Source organism: Elephas maximus, chromosome 1 (genome assembly GCF_024166365.1).
Source record: "Elephas maximus indicus isolate mEleMax1 chromosome 1, mEleMax1 primary haplotype, whole genome shotgun sequence".
Lineage (NCBI taxonomy): Eukaryota > Metazoa > Chordata > Mammalia > Proboscidea > Elephantidae > Elephas > Elephas maximus.
Window position 1 is genome coordinate 234,928,455 of NC_064819.1, and position 14,173 is coordinate 234,942,627.

The 14,173-nt window shown below is 38.2% G+C and overlaps 1 protein-coding gene across 3 annotated transcripts in view; it reads left to right on the forward strand.

Annotated features, from left to right (window-relative positions):
- The window catches only part of PACRG (parkin coregulated), a 601,449-nt gene that overhangs the window by 23,272 nt on the left and 564,004 nt on the right, over window positions 1–14,173 (forward strand). The window lies entirely within an intron of this gene.

The following is a 14,173-nucleotide window of genomic DNA, read 5'->3' on the forward strand; positions in this document are numbered from 1 at the left end:
GCTAGACCGGTCATTTGTAACTAGATTATCTACCTTTAGGAAAATCCTCAAGAAATCTTAAATACAGATCTGTGATGCTCTTCACACGTTAAGAGCTGGGAGTTGTCACAATTAAAATTTCTTGTCTTTATGTAGTATCTGCCACTGTATGACCTTGACTTCAAACTCTCGAAACTTCAGAAGGATGGCAATACTACTGTAACTTCATACGGTTATCATGGGAATTAAGTGAAATATCACTGAGAAACACGAGCGCAATGCTCAGCAAGGTGCAAGTCCACACACAGTAAGTGCTAACTCTACAGTGGCTTTATGCTCTTCACAAATCTGTTAACATGTAATTGGCCTGTCCCATAAACCAGACCTTTAAGGATCTTATTAGATTCTAATCTCCTCAATACTTAGCCAGTACTAATCTTGAGTTATGTGCTCAGTGAGGCATATTAATGCTTACAAGCCACTAAGGTACTATTTTGTGTTTGCCTAATGACTTCATTGGCCTTTCCTTGGTTTACAAAATGCCCTTAATTCAATAAGGAACAGTGCTGCTCCTGAACTTTTTACCCTAGTTAGCTGCATTTCTAAACCATATGCATTATTTTTATTTGGGTAGATAAATATGATTCGAGCAATTATATATATATATATATACACACACACATACATACATTTTACATTTTAGGAAGCGCTTTAAAATTAACATGACGTCTAACCGTGTTGGTATTTTTGGTTACCAATATGGTAAATGAAGAAAATCCGTATGCTTCAAGTACTTAATAAAAATCTAAGACGAAAAAATTTATATCTATGTATTTTAGATTGGAATTTGGCAAGTACATGCATTAATCCAAACAAGGAGATTAGGGCGATTATTCATATTCTCATCAGTCATTCAGATGTTGTTTTCTACTTGTCATATGTTTCTGCTTTAATTCAGTTCAACTGCTGTAATTAAGTGATACAGTTCATCCAGCAGTGGTTTTGAAATCTTTTCTATCTTTGCAAGAAATAATAAGAAAAACGGTAGGAGTTTTCTATAAAATGTGGTTTACCTTCAGTTAGGGATTTTCCCTCTAAATTTTTTTCTTGATCTTAATTGTGAATATCAAATAGAGCCTCTCAAATGAGTGATATAGCCTAATTTTAAATTTTCTCCAACTTTACAAATACACTCTTCATTTTCCCTAGACTGGGCCCAAATTGCTCCGTTTGCATTATAATCAGAAATTGATTGGGTTGCTGTGGAAACTGGAAGAATGAGTTGCTGGGTTGAAGAAAAAATGAAGAAAAAGTGCCATTATCATACCTGTTCTCCTGAATGCCTGTCACCCTAAACAGCACATTGATAAAATTTTCACACACTGAACCCCAAAACGCTTCTCTTTAGATTACTGGTTTGTGATCAGTATTAATCCTCTAGATTTATTTGATACAAATGCATTTATTACATATTTAATTTGTTTCTATGTTGAACTATGTTTTATTTACACTGAATGGAATTACTTTCCATTTTATTCATATTTGCAAGACACATCTTAGGAGAAATCATGAAGCATAGTGAAATATTATCTAGAAGCCAGCCTTCTGAGGCATGTCAATTGCAGGACAAGAAGACACAAAAACAAAGGCAAAAAATTCAGTCGTACATGGGGTTTTTAATCTCTGAGTCTAAAGAGAGCCTAGAAGAAATAAGGTCTATTTTACTCACAAAAAAGGCAATCTTACGTAATTTTACTGCGTGAAAGCAAAGATGAACTCTCGTTGGTTGGCAATGTCCTTAAAAGGTTAGTGTTTCTTAAATGGGAGTTGGAATGGGAGAAAAGTGACGCAAGGAATGAAGCAGAAAATCAGAAGAAGGAAGAGGACAATGGCCTTCAGCAGAAGCTGGAATGGCAGGGATTAGGAGTGCTAACAACCAGCACATATTCTGGTGGGACAAAGTCCCGTTAACACTGGTCACTTTTCTGGAGCCTGCCATTGGTTCCCTGATTTCAACAAGAATGAATATGGAAAAATTATCTGTGACATCTAAAATTTAATAAAAAATATTTCCAAGGCACCACAAGTCTTAGGAAACCAAAGTTTTCCTGCTGAGAAGGCTAACAGAACATAGCATGACGTACAGTTAAGCCCTGGTTCAAACTGAATATGGTGGCATTGAATATAGCTTTAGAATGTCAGGGGTAAGGAAAATGTTGTGCTTACTTTAAATTCATTTTGCTAAAGTACATTGTGTCAGACACTGAACAAATTTTGGTTTGGAAACAAAAAAATCTGCTTCATCTGAAAAAAACATTAAAATACTTAGGTGTAATAGTGAAGTAGGGGCTCAGTGAAAGAGAGGAAGACCCTCAATGAGATGAATTGACACAGGATGGGCTCAAGCACAGCAATGACTGTGAGGATGGTGCAGGACTGGACAGTGTTTCATGCTGTAGTACTCAGGGTCAGTAGGAGCCGAAACCAACTCCATAGCACCTAACAACAACAAATAGAGCCTAAGTAATGTGTTACCTACTTCATGTATTGCTGAGATTTGTATACTAGATATTGGATCCTACACTTGGATTCTTATTCCATCTTATATTTCAGAAAGAAGTTTGAAACCTCTGAGAACGTTTTTGTGCGGGGGCTGGCGGGTTGGAGCATTGGTGGTTCAGTGGTAGAATTCTTGCCTTCCATGCCAGAGACCCAGGTTTGATTCCCAGCCAGTGTACCTCGTACAGAGCCACCACCCATCTGTCAGTGGGGGCTTGCCTGTCACTGTGATACTGAACAGGTTTCAGCAGAGCTTTCAGACTAAGACAGACTAGGAAGAAAGGCCTGGTAATCTACTTCCAAAAGTCAGCCCATGAAAACCCTGTGGATCACAACGTCCAACCTGCAACTGACTATGGGGATGACACAGGATTGGGCAGCATGCATTCCCTTGTGCCTGAGATCGCCATGATTGGGGGCCAACACGTTGGCAGCTAACAACAATAACAAAGAGGTTGTATCTTTAGAACTGAGTTCCTATCTTCCTCTTACGAGCCGACACATACGCAAAAATATTTAGCAAAATCTATCTAGACAAGTGCTATCTATGCACTTGCTGTATTTGAATAGGTAATAGATTCCTATTGTTTAAAAATTAGACGAGCGTGTACCAAAAAGCCTTTTTATCCCATTTAACCTTTACAGAAGCACTCAAAAATCTGTCTCTTACAGAAATATTTTATGCATTTTAATCAAATATGTATGTATACATTAATTATTGTCAGACTTCTTAAACTGAGAAAATCTAGGAGTTGTATGGTAGTATGATATTAAAGCTTTATTTTGTCTTTCTCTGATTTATAATCAGGTTGAACAGTTTTTTATCTGTCTCTTGGTCATTTGGATTGCTTTTTTGTGAAGTGCGCATTCTCCTGACAGTTTTTCTATTAGATGCCTTTTTATTATTGCCCTGCAGGAGCTGTTTAGATACTGTAGATCTTTGATTGGTCATATGTTTTGAAATTATCTCCTCTCTTCTGTTGCTTGTCTTTTCATTTACTTAATGGAGTCTTTGAATAAACAGGGTTCATTAATTGTAATGTCAAATTTATCACTTCTTTTCCTTCCTGGTTAGTAAAATTTTGTCTCAGTTAAGAAATCATTCTTTATCCTGAGGCTATAAAGGTATTCTTACTTTGACATATGGATCTATAATCTGGCTGGAATTGATTTTAGAGTAAGCTGTGGGGTAGGGATCAAGTTTCATTTTTTTTCAGTCTGCATGTCTGATAAACCTAGCACTATTTGTTGTAAAGACCGTCCTTTTTCCTGGCTTCACTCTTGATCACAGATGAAGTATTTATGTATGTTTGGCTCTGGTCCTGGACTCATTTTTCTGTTCTACAGTCTATTTTTCTCTTCTTACAATACCATTTTGTCTTGCTTATCATAAATTTGCATTGTATATTACTCTCTGGAAGAGTAAGTTGATCACATTATTCTTTATAAGAGCTACCTGGATATTCTTGACCCTTTGCATTTCCATATAAACTTTAGAATTAGTTTATCAAGTTAAAAAATCTGTATTTCGATTGAGATTGCATTGAAATCTATACATCAATGATAAGAATTGACATCTTTATTATATTGAGTTCACTAAACTATGAACTTGACATTATTGCTATGATTTATATCTCCTTTAATGTCTCTTTCTCAAGTTTGTATAATATTCTCCATAGAGGATTTACATATGTTTCTTTTTTTAAATTAAAATATTGTGTTTTCAGGAAAAGTTATTTAGAAAATTAGGTTACGATTTAACAATTTCTACACAATTTTTTCAGTGACATTGGTTACATTTTTCAGTATGTCAACTTTCTCATTATTTCCATTCCGGTTGTTCCATTTCCAGTAATCTAGATTCCTTGCCCCCTTGCCTTCCTCTTCTCTTTGATTTTGAGTGAATGTTGACTGGTCTCACATAGAGGATTTTTTTTAAAGAACACGGTATTCATGGATGATATTTTTTATTTAATGAGCCTGTTATTTAGCTAAAAGAGGACCTCATGAAATAGTTTTGATTCAAGGTTTAAAGAGTACCTCAGGGAGATCGTCTGGGGGAATCCCCCAGTCTCACTGGTCCATAAGTCTGGACTTTTTAAGAATTTGAGTTGTGTTCCACATTTTGCTCTTGTTCTATCAGGATCTATTTTGTGTTCCTGATCAGAACAATCAGTAGTCATAGCCAGGCACCAGGTAGTTCTTCTGGTCTCAGGATAGATGAAGTCAGGGTTTGTATAGTCTGTTAGTCCTGTGGTCTAGTTTCTTCTCTGAATCTTTGGTTTTCTTCTTTCTCTTTTACTCCATATGCATAGAGACCAAGAATTGTATCTTAGATGGCCACTTGCGTACATATATTTCTTGATACTTATTCCTCAATAAATGATTTATTTATACCAATGGAAATGGTATGACTTTTTAGGTTTTTCCTAATTTTTGATATATACATTGTATATATACAATTATTACCATTTTTTTTTTTACCAGGAGACTTAATTTTAATTGAGTTTTTCTTTAACTTTTTGCACACACAGTCATAGAATCTATGTCCTAATGTTTTGTTTCTGAACTTTATATGTATCTTCATAAGTGATGCTGTCGTATAATTTTTCTTCTCATGTTATCCTTTTTGAACATCACTGTATATTGTCAAACCAAAAATAAAACTTGCGTTAGCAGATTAAAGAACATATGGCTCAGTGTATACATATGTACGTGTTTGCTTTGTGCAGATGAGATGGTGAGATATAGTGGCTTGGGTATCAAGGTAGTACAGTTTTATAACTAGCTTTATCATCAGTCAGCTGTGTAATGTTTTTCAAGTCATTTTTTCCTCTTGATCTCTCTTTTCTTCTTTGTAAGATGAGGTATTTAAAATGCATTATTTTTTTAAACCTCTTCAGCTCTAGATTCCTGTGATATGCAAACAGTTGACTGTTTGCTCATGACTCTAAATATACATAAATGTATGTTAGCCCTGAATGAGAGAACAGCTCTTTTTCTGCAGATATTTTGTTTTCCCTTGAATATTGCATATTTTTAGCCTGTCTGTTGAGTAAAAAATCTGTTTCTAGCTGTTCTTGAATTGATCAGTTTTCATCTAGTGGTCATATGGCTGCATAGTTCTTTATTTACTGTACTCTAGATAATTACACAAGTGAATACAGGCTTCTTGTGCATTTTAAGGAACACTGTACTGCAGTCATTAAGAACATGGACAACCAGGCTGGCACTTGGGCTTGGAAATCCAAGCTGTATTTCTTATAAGGTGAACAAGTTAATTTCTCACTGCCAGTTTCTTCATGTATAGATAGGAGCTAATACAAATCCGAAGATGGAAGGAATATACAGAGTCATTATACCAAAAAGAATTAGTCGATATTTAACCATTTCAACAGGTGGCATATGATTAGGAACCGATGGTACTGAAGGAAGAAGCCCAAGCTGCTCTAAAGGCACTGGCGAAAAACAAAGCTCCAGGAGTTGATGGAATATCAATTGAGATGTTTCAATAAACAGATGCAGTGCTGGAGGTGCTCACTCATCTATGCCAAGAAATATGAAAGACAGCTTCCTGGCCAACTGACTGGAAGAGATCCACATTTATGCCTATTCCCAAGAAAGGTGATCCAACCGAATGTGGAAATTATAGAACAATATTATTAATATCACATGCAAGCAAAATTTTGCTGAAGATCATTCAAAAACAGCTGGAGCAGTATATCGACAGGGAACTGCCAGAAATTCAGGCCGGATTCAGAAGAGGACGTGGAACCAGAGATATCATTGCTGCTGTCCGATGGATCTTGGCTGAAAGCAGAGAATACCAGAAGGATGTTTACGTGTGTTTTATTGATTATGCAAAGGCATTTGACTGTGTGGATCATAACAAACTATGGATAACACTGCGAAGAATGGGAATTCCAGAACACTTAATTGTGCTCATGAGGATCCTTTACATAGATCAAGAGGCAGTTGTTCACACAGAACAAGGGGATACTGATTGGTTTAAAGTCAGGAAAGCTGTGCATCAGGGTTGTATTCTTTCACCATACATATTCAGTCTGTATGCTGAGCAAATAATCCGAGAAGCTGGACTACATGAAGAAGAACGGGGCATCAGGATAGGAGGAAGACTCATTAACAGCCTGCATTATGCAGATGACACAACCTTGCTTGCTGAAAGTGAAAAGGACTTGAAGCACTTACTAATGAAGATCAAAGACCACAGCCTTCAGTATAGATTACACCTCAACATAAAGAAAATAAAAATCCTCACAACCCAACCAATGAGCAACATCATGATAAACGGGGAAAAGATTGAAGTTGTCAAGGATTTCATTTTACTTGGATCCACAATCAACAGCCACGGAAGCAGCAGTCAAGAAATCAAAAGACACATTGCATTGGGTAAATCTGCTGCAGAGGACCTCTTTATAGTGTTTAAGAGCAAAGATGTCACCTTGAAGACTAAGGTGTGCCTGACCCAAGCCATGGTATTTTCAATCTCATCATATGCATGTGAAAGCTGGACAATGAATAAGGAAGACTGAAGAAGAATTGACACCTTTGAATTGTGGCATTGGTGAAGAATATTGAATATACCACGGACTGCCAAAAGAAGGAACAAGTCTGTCTTGGAAGAAGTACAACCAGAATGTTCCTTAGAAGCAAGGATGGCGAGACTGCGTCTTACATACTTTGGACATGTTGTCAGGAGGGATCAGTCCCTGGAGAAGGACATCATGCTTGGCAGAGTACAGGGTCAGCGGAAAAGAGGAAGACCCTCAACGAGGTGGATTGACACAGTGGCTGCAACAATGAGCTCAAGCATAACAACGATTGTAAGGATGGCGCAGGACCGGGCAGTGTTTCATTCTGTTGTGCATTGGGTTGCTATGAGTTGGAACCAACTCGGCGGCACCTAACAACAACAACAACAATACGAATCCATACCTCATAGGGATTTGAGGAGTAAATGAGCTAATATAGTAATAACATTAAGACCACGACTTACTAAACAGGTTTGCTCTTTTTATTACTGTGAGAATGGAGATATCTGTATTATGACTTGAAAATCAGCCATTTGTTAGCCTTAAACAAATAAAAGTATCTGTACAGCTTAGAATGTGTTTTCAAGAATTTTTTTTAAAAAATGTCATATATTTTTTAAGTCAAGCATGAATAATATTTAGATTGTCAGTCAAAATGTGAAAAACATTTATTTTGACACTTGGAAAAAATACAAGATTTAGGCATGTCCTTCATTTTTTAGTGTTAAATCCTTTGTGTTGCTAGCCACTGAATAAAATTTAGATTAGTTCTGCATAAATTTATATGGCATTTGTTTTATTATTCATATTACTGGAGCGAGTGGAGAAATGTTCATGTTAATCAGGAGAAATATTTGACCAGAATCGAGAGATGTCCAAAAGTTTTCTCCTAATTACAATCAATCTTATTTGTAAGTTTATTTCACTGAAAACAATAAATTGTTGCTACCAGTACTAGAAATGCTATCATTAGCCACAGGATGTGTCCTTCCATTTTATATATTGTCTTCTTGTGTGTTATGTTAGGATTTTAGCACTTAAGAGTAAATCTAACTGTAGTTTCTAGGTTCTATGGGCCATGACAGTATTCCACTGCTATTCATAAGGTTTTCACTGGCTAATTCTTTTCAGAAGTAGACTGCCAGGTCCTTCTTCCTATTATGGATAACACTGCAGAGAATAGGAATTCCAGAATGCTTAATTGTTCTTATGAAGAAACTGTACATAGATCAAGAGGCAGCTGTTTGAACAGAAAAAGGGGATACTGAGTGGTTTAAAGTCACCATACCTATTCAATCTGTATGCTGAGCAAATAATCCAAGAAGCTGAACTATATGAAGAAAAACAGGCATCAGGATTGGAGGAAGACTCATTAACAACCTGAGATGTGCAGATGACACACCTTGCTTGCTGAAAGTGAAGAGGACTTGATGCACTTACTGATGAAGATCAAAAACCACAGCCTTCAGTATAGATTACCCCTCAACATAAAGAAAACAAAAATCCTCACAACTGGACCAATAAGCAACATCATGATAAACGGGGAAAAGTTTGAAGTTGTCAAGGATTTCATTTTACTTGGATCCACAATCAACACTGGTAGAAACATCAGTCAAGAAATGACACGACGCGTTGCATTGGGCAAATCTACTGCAAAGGACATCTTTAAAGTGTTGAAAAGCAAAGATGTACCTTGAAGACTAAGGTGCGCCTGACCTAAGCCATGGTATTTTCAATTGTATCATATGCATGTGAAAGCTGGACAATGAATAAGGAAGACCGAAGAAGAACTGATGCCTTTGAATTGTGGTGTTGGTGAAGAATATTGAATATAACATGGACTGCCAAAAAAGTGAACAAATCTGTATTGGAAGGAGTACAGCCAGAATGCTCCTTAGAAGCAAGGATGGCAAAACTTTGTCTTACATGATTTGGACATGTTGTCAGGAGAAATTAGTCCCTGGAGAAGAACATCATGCTTGATAAAGTACAGGGTCAGCGGAAAGAGGAAAACCCTCAACAAGATGGATTGGCACAGTGGCTGCAGCAATAGTCTCAAGCATAACAAGTATTGTGAGCATCACGCAGGACCAGGCAATGTTTTATTCTGTTATACATAGGGTTGCTAGGAGTTGGAACCAAGTCAATGGCACCTAACAACAACAACATGGGCCATGACAGTTTTTATATTATTTCAGATTTCTGAGAATCTTCCTAGTCATCAAGAAAATAGGCACTCATGGTAACCCCAGATCCACATGCTATAGGACTCCAAGAGTAAGGATTGAGGTGGGACATGGGGAGGAGAAACCTTGGATGTCATTTGTTTAAATGAACTGTGTAATACAATCATTCCCTTATTTTATATTCTTAGGAATTATTATCTCATTTTTACTAGTAGATATAGTGACTGATGTTTTCTCACCACTTTGGCACAAACCATCAAGCACTTGGCCACTAGCCAAAAGGCTGGCAGTTTGAACCCACCCAGAAGACCCTAGGAAGACAGGCCTGGCGATTTGTTTCTGAAGGGTCACATCCTTGAAAACCCTATAGAGCAGTTCTGTGCACACAAGGTGTCGCCATGAGTTGGAATCTACTCAACAGCAAATAACAACAACGTTTTTCCGCCACTTTGGCCAGATATAAATGTACTTGTTAGACAAGAGTCTTATTTGTTGGCTATATAGAGGTAATAGATCTACTACTCAAGAATCTTATACAACTAGATTCAGTCTTAGATAACTGAAGATTCACTTAGTAGAATGTTTAAGGAAGAGCTATTATTTTTGCCTAAAGTAATATAAATGCAGCTTTAGGCATATTATTTATGTTTAACACTGTTTTTTTTTTTTTATATAAAAGTCCGGTACTAGTCCTGTGTTTCTTGAAAATGAACCTTCAGATATTTATGTGTGTGTCTTAGCTATGATTTCCTAGAAGTGGAGCCTGAGGCAGGGATTCTTGTGCCAACGGTTTTAAGGGAATTTCTTTAGGACAGACCTCTAAGGAAATGAGGCAATCAGGAGAAGCTGGGTGAGGATGTAGCTTCCAGTGCGATTTAGCCCCAGCCTGGCCCTATGAAGAGCTCTAGAACAGAAATTGCAGGAAGGCTTCATTTGTGCCTTGAGACAGAGGAGCAAGTCTTCTGCATCCTGCAGCAGTCAGTCGTTGGCTTTGGACTACTCCAGGAAGGGGCATAAAAATCAGGCTCTTCTGGGCAAGGCTGCCCCCGTGCCCCAAGAGTAATCTTCTGAGAAGTTTGTGAGTGTGAGCTGTCTGCCAGGGCACACACAGGAATTCCTAGGGACCTGCATAGGGCACAAACAGCCTTCTATAAACAATGGTAGAGTCTTTACCACTTTACAGGTAAATGACTGTTGAAGGTGTTGGCAGTGGCAGGAAGGAGCATGGTATGTTTGAGGAACACTGTGACGGACAATCATAGTTGATCATAGTGAAAAAAAAGGGGCAGCGATGGAGGAGGAAAGCAAGGAGGTAGCAAAGGACCAGAGCACCAGCGCCTTGGAGGCCAACAAGGAGTTCACATTTTAAGTGCCATGAAAAGCCAGTATTAGTACTGTGTTTCTTGAAAATGAACCTTCAGATATTTATGTGTGTGTCTTAGCTATGGTTTCCCAGAAACACAGCCTGAGGCAGCGATTCTTGTGCCAATGGTTTGTTAAGGTGGTGATTACTTGATGTGATTTAGGAGGCACAGGAGGCTGGTTTGGTTGGAGAGTGAGCCAGTGTGATTCAGGAGGTACTCAGGATGACCCCCAGGTTCCATAACTAGCTAGAAGGATGCACAGAACTCAGAAAAGCTGTTATATTCATGTTTATTGTTTATTACAGTGAAGGGCTAAAGATTGAAATCAGCAAAGAGAAAAGGTACATGGGGCAGGGTCCAGGAGAGACCAGGTGTGGTCCAGTTGTCCTCTCCTGATGGAATTGTGAGAGCAGAAACTGTGTCTCCCACCAATGATGTGTGAAAATACCTAAGGGTTTTACCAAACAGGGAAACTCACCTGAGCCTTGCTGTCCAGAGTTTTTATTGGAGGGTCAGTCACATAGACAAGGATGACCTCCCATGTGACTGACCTTAGTCTCCAGCCCTCCAGAGATGAAGCTAATACCGTAAACTACATAGTCAGCACAGACTGGTGTGGCTCAAGGCCCTCTGGTAAATAAAACCACTCCTATCAAGCAGGATATTCCAAAAGTTTATTCATTTAAATCAATTGTGCAAGCAGTTACTCCCCAAGGCTAGAGACAAGGCTCATACCTTCCCTTTAAAAAAAAAAAACCAAACCCTTTGTTCTCCAGTTGATTCTGACTCCTAGTGACCCTATAGGACATAATAGAACTGCTCCATAGGGTTTCCAAGGTCATAATACTTAAGAAAGCAGATTGCCAGGTCTTTTCTCCCATGGGTTTGAACCGCCGACCATTAGGTTGGCAGCTGAGCACTTTAAAACCCATTGCTGTGAATTCCAACTCAGTGATACTATAGGAGGGGCTGGTGGATTGGAACTACAGACCTTTTGGTTAGCATCCGAGCACTTAACCACTGTGCTACCAGGGCTCCTTCCCTTTCTTTAAAAAAAAAAAAAAATCTTTTTTTTTTTTTTAGACAAGGTTAATTCTTTACTGCACAACCAGGTAGAAAGCTGAGGGAATAGGAAATGAGATGAGGTAAGGAAGTGGGATGAGGAAGATGAGACGAGGAAGTGGGAGTTTAGGAAGGCCGTTTCCTCTGGGTAGGATGGGCTTTTGAGGGATGTTAAGAGTGTCGCGATATGGTCAAGGGATCTGTCTGGATTCTGTGTCCAGGATAGACCGTAGGGCTGTGTGGGCAGAAGAGTAAGACCAGTTAGGAGGCTTTTGCAGTGGTTGAGGTAAGAGGTGACTCAGATTAGGAGTGGTAACAGTGGAGACGTGGAAAACTGAATAACTTCTGGGTAGATGGTCTAACTGGAAGCATTTGCTGATGGTTTAGGTGTCCAGGGGTAGGGATGTGTGTGAGGAAACAAAGAATGGAATCCTCTGTGACCTTGTGTCTGGCTGCCCTTCTCCAGACTCCAGCCTCTCCCCTGTGGCAGGTGCCTTCTCATCGTGCTTCTCTGTGGTACAGCCTTCTTTCCTACATGCTACCCCTAAGAACTCAAGTTCTGCTCCATGACCAAAGCAGAGCCATTTAGCACCCCATTTCATCTTGCTGCCTGGGTCCAGCTCTTCATATGCAAAGACTATTTATTTATTTATTTTTCGCACTCCTGAAAAAAGTGCCTTAACTGGGTCTTACCCTTTAGGAATACAGATGAACTTGTAGAAGCTTTTTTTAAAAATTGTCTTTCCTTTTTCTGTTCACTTTAAATAGAAAGGAGCAGTGTCAAGATTTATTTTCCCACTAATACGAATTACCCTTTTCCCTATATATATATATATATACTATAGAAACTGTAGGAGGTTTGGGTTTTGAGTGATTGTTTTTCATCTCACTACCTTATGTGTGCTAAGCCCTGTTCTAATTATTTCTCTTTTAATATAACAACTTCACATATTAGACGGTATCATCTCAGTTTTATATTGTGGGGAAACTGAAAAGCGTTAAGTGAATTTTCTAAAATAAAACACTCACTAAGGGAAATTTCAGAAGCTTGTCTGAATGACACTAGCCTTATCTACTTTAAACTCAGAACTAAACCACTTGCCATCCAGTCTATTCCAACTCATGGGGACCCCATGTGTGTCAGAGTAGAACTTTGCTACAGAGGGTTTACAATGGCTTCATTAGAAGGAATCAGAATTTTTTGGAAGTAGATCACTAGGCCTTTCCCCCGGGTAGACTGGAACACTTCACCTTTTCAGTCAGCTGCCTGGCATTAACTGTTTGCAGGACTCAGGACTCCTTATCTTCTTTACAGTGTCTTTAGAGATACTAGAAACAAACAAAAAACTCTGTGTGGTTGGAGAACTTGGCTGTCATATGCATTTATGTATCACTGGTACTTAAAGATATTAACTGGCATTTAGCAAGTTCTCAGCAAATAATTACTAAATGAATACATCAACTTAATGGCACCAGAAACATGGGAGTAAGAGACTGGGAGCTTCGTGATGGATGTGGTATTTGAAGGGTCTTAAAGACCAAGAAATACTTGAATAGGCTGAGCATAAGTTCACCCCAAGCCAAAGAAACACTGTGAAAAAAAAAAAAAAAGCCAAGAAGTTATGTAAGATACAGCTGTGGAAAATTTTTCGGTGGAAAATTTTAGAACTGCGGCTAGAAGGCTCATTTATGATGGATCACTTAGGATATTAACTTCCATACAAAGGAGCTTGGACTTCATTCCCGTTCCCCTTTGGGCAGCCTTTTGCAGTGTTAAGGAGAAGGGATTGTGAGGGACCTGTGATTTCCTTTCTTTTTATTGTTTTATTTGTGGTTTTAGCTTACAAGGTCATGAGCATATAGGTGTTTTTAAAAATACTTTTTAAAACTATTAACTTTTTGGTTTTAATACAGCTCAGTGTGTCAGGGACACCCAAGGATTTTGACTTCATGACCTTTTCATCATGACAACGATTATACAATGTGTGAATAAGTTACTATTTGTACTTTGTTGCATTCTAAGGATACCCTACTCAAAAATCCATTTTACATGTAGAGCAGTGAGTAACCAATTTAGGAAGCAGATTAGTTTTGCATTTTTCAGACACAGTCTTTACTTTTCGTTCTGATAGGAACTCTGTTGCTTTGATTACAATATTGTTTTACAGCAAAATGTGACCCTGATTTATGCCCCGATGTGAAGTACTTATACTCATTTACCAGGTATGTGCATTATATTATCTCTGTAATTACACGGAATGTGCCGGGTTTTCTCCTTGATGACTGTTAGGGATATATTTAACTAAAGAAAATCCACAAAAGTGCGTATCAGCTCTGGTTTAATGAAACCGCTTACTGACCCTGACAGGTTCTCTATTTTTCTAAATTTTAGGACTGGCCTCACACAAATCAGAAGTATCCAGACTTTCAAATTTACCATATCCATTCAAACCTTAAATGCCCTTGATTA